The following is a 3,911-nucleotide window of genomic DNA, read 5'->3' on the forward strand; positions in this document are numbered from 1 at the left end:
ATTAACTATATTTCCTTTGGTAGCTTTCTGCGCTACGTCCTGCCCTTGCAGATGACCGTGAGCCTTCTTCGTGTAGTACACGATGGGGCCATGATCTGCAGGGTAGTGGCCCCAGCAGGTGCTGGGACGTTGACTGCACACGGCCTCTTTGACACGGTGAGCTATCACGTATGCATAAACATCCACATATGCACATACCATGTTTTGTAACTAAAAAATTCCTGTCACAGGTGATGATGGGCCTACTGCTAGTTTCCTCTGCCTGCTCGTTGACAGTGTCAGACCTGGTGGGTCGTTCCCTGCACCAGTGCCACAAGTTCGCCGACGGTACCTGCGGTCTTTACTTGGCAGCCGGCGTGCTGGCTTTCTTCGCGGTGGCCACCAGCGTCCCGGCCCAGGCCCAGCAGCAGCTCCACCACTACTAGGTACACTTTAATCCTTTCAGTGTATGTTTGGCATGCAATTTTGAAAAAAAAAAGGAAGCATCCCATTTGTAAAAATGGTTTGACCTTGCATGTTGCTGCTTACTGGTACCTTTGTACCATAATATAATACGTTTTTGTACTTCAAATTGAACTAAAAAAACGTCTTATATTTCTAGTGAATGTACATGTCAGCTGCCATATAATTTGCTTCGGCCTGTATTTAGTGCTTTTATGATTTCCTGTTTTGATGTTACAGTTTTGTTAGTTCGTAGATGTTGCTGGCTTGTTCTTAGAAAATATTCAAAGTTGATTCAGTTGTCTCTGCAGTTCAAAACGTTTTGTACCAAACTGAGTTTCAGCAAACTGCAATTTATTCAGATAAAAAATGGCACATCGAACATGTCCTACCAAATATTTTAATTTGATACTTAAGTTACAGTCTGCCAAATGCATGTCACAAATTATTAAGAAACAAACCTATGCTTACAGTCTGTGACGTGTCTCTCCAAACTGAGGAACAAGCGTGGAGCAAAGCTCACAAAAACACACCATAAAATCCTCAGAACTACAGATTATCAAAATTCAGTTTTCATGTTTCAGCAACACCCATCCGCCTAGTGCAAGTGGTCCGACGATGTCCTTCCATGCCACAATTCTTGCACTTCCCAGGCCTCCGCGGTTTTTTGGGTGCATCCCCTCTTTCAGGACACATAGTCCGCTTATCGCCCTCTCGACGGCATATGTTGCAGAATCTTGTACGCTTGCTCAGCCCCTCATACGGTGCCTTCTCCCTGCAGTTTGTCGGTCTCCCGACCCCTCTCTGCTTCTTTGGTACTGTTAGCCCATGCAGAGCATTCACACTGACAGAGTTCGCAGTGCTAATGCATTTTTCGGCAATTTCGTTGCTTGCCAACACAAGCAATCTCTCCGTTCCCAGGTAATGTACCAGGAACTAAGCCGGCCATGCGGTCTTCAAAACCCAGACCATCCCTCCTCTCGGCAAAAGGTGCCCCACTCACCATTAAAGCATCCAGACCAACATAAATGTGAGTGAAAGCCTCTACATCCATGGCTTTCAAGTAAGGCAAATTTTAAGATGGTCCCAACTCTGTCTTTTCACTGTTTATTATTCATCTCATGTTCTGAATTAAAAAAAAGATGATTGTTTTTTCAGGTCCTTGAATGCATTCAGAAGACAGAACCAGAGATGTTAGGAGATACATTGATCTGCTAGAAATGATTGAAATTCCAGGAATTAGGAATGACCTCGCCAGCAGACACCGAACTTGAATTTAGGAATTTACTTTGAATATGTCTGAGCTGTCTGCTTCGACGAGCTCCTGCTCATCTCCATTCCAAGTTCAGACTTCATGCCAGGCAAAAGACATGTCTGCTCTTACCGCGTTTCTGCACCTGTTAACCACATCCCTGAATTTCAACGCTGTAAGTTGTGCCTGACACCTGCAGTATAGTTGTGAATAACTAGTACTGTTAGCGCCTGGCTTAAGATGACAAAACTGAACTATATTCATCTGAGCATCTTTTGTATTGTCTATATGCATTGTGGATTGAGACTTGGAGGTGCTTAACAGCACGTATTCAGAACTTCATCCTCACGTGGTCATCTTGATTTTGATGTCTAGATAATCATGCTTTTTTTCTCTCCACTTGTTGGGATTTCAGAAAGCAAACTGAGGATTTTATGCTGCCATGTCGAAAAACCCTGCGCATTGTTTTTGCTGCAATATCCGAAATCTGAAAGCCTCGATTGATAAACCTGCTTTTTTTCTCTTAGTTATTTATCACATGCTTAGAAATGAAAAAGATGATTGTTGTTTCGGTTCTTGACTGAATGCAGAGGACAGACCCAGATATGGCGGGACAGCAATTTGATAACCAGACCAGATCAACATGTTAGGAGTGATCGAACTTGTATCTCCGTCCATCAGAATTCGGGATATCCTTGGACACGAATTTGAATCTGCGCGTACACTCTGAATCTGTCTATTCCGTCTCCTCTGGCGAGACGATTTCCCGCTCATCCATTTCTTGTTCAGGCTTATCTGTATCTCCAAACATTTTAAGGTGCTCAGTTGAACTTGTATCTCCAAACATGCATTTTACATATCACCATTCTGAATTTCTCGCTCTCGAGAACCTCATGTACAGGTTCAAGTGGGCCAAAAGACAAAACTGGATTCCCTTTTTTTGCGGGTTTTAAAATAAACTGGATTCCTTTATAAGAGGCTGTATTCTGAAACTCGTGAGTGAAACTGTATTAGTAATTTTTCTGATGTATACAACATATGTACATTGTGTATGAAACAAGTAGACATGGAAAATATATTTAAAATAAATTTTAAATCAAGTATTTGAAACATGTGATTCACAAACCTTAATATGTGAAACATTCAATCTCAAGAAGTATGCTCTTAGCCCAGGAAACATGTGTTGGGAAATATAGTAGAAAACATAAAAAATCCGCGCTTACAAATCATCCCAGGATCACTATGAAGAAGCATGTATGATTGGATCTAGATTAGATCGCTTACCAACGTAACACATCGGAGAGGAGAGTTGGTAAAGCAAGTTGATGCAATTTTTCGCGGCTAGGTTGTACCTCCCAACAATGAGAATTTTGTTGGAAAACGTAGTAGAAAATAAAAAAATTGCCCTACGATCACAATCCAGGAACACAATGAAGATGCATTAGAGGGTTAGATCGGAACGTTACCAACTTTGAGTTGTAGTGGAAGAAGAGTTGGTGTAGATCTTTGATGAAGTCCCTCGAACCGTTGATGAATGATCTCTCGAACTAAAGACCGAATGCAAAACCTCTCTACAGATTGCACGCATACGGGTTTTCCGATCAGGCAGCACTTCACCGTCCAGAGTTAATCGTCATCAGAGAATTAGAGGGAGAAGAAGTGAACCTCATGATTATGATGATTAGAAAGAACTAGGTCTATCTCTAATCTAGATCAACTCTAAATTAGAACTAGAACTAGAGAACTAGAGGAGGCCCCAAAAATTTGTGTGTCTCAAAGGGCAAGATCCTCTAGTATATATATAGGTGTAGGGAGCGAGGGAGGGGTGCCACATAAGGGAGGAGGGCTCCCTTGGTGCGCCAGCCTAGGGGAGGAGGAGTCCTCCTCCCTCTCCAATTCGTCCCCCTTTAACTTGTCATATAAGCTAGGGGGCGCCGTGATGACCCACAAGTATAGGGGATCTATCGTAGTCCTTTCGATAAGTAAGAGTGTCGAACCCAACGAGGAGCAGAAGGAAATGACAAGCGGTTTTCAGTAAGGTATTCTCTGCAAGCACTGAAATTGTAGGTAACAGATAGTTTTGTGATAGGATAATTTGTAACGGGTAACAAGCAATGAAAGTAAATAAAGTGCAGCAAGGTGGCCCAATCCTTTTTGTAGCAAAGGACAAGCCTGGACAATTTCTTTTAATGAGAAAAGCGCTCCCGAGGACACATGG

The sequence above is a fragment of the Triticum dicoccoides genome, chromosome 6B (assembly GCF_002162155.2).
Source record: "Triticum dicoccoides isolate Atlit2015 ecotype Zavitan chromosome 6B, WEW_v2.0, whole genome shotgun sequence".
Lineage (NCBI taxonomy): Eukaryota > Viridiplantae > Streptophyta > Magnoliopsida > Poales > Poaceae > Triticum > Triticum dicoccoides.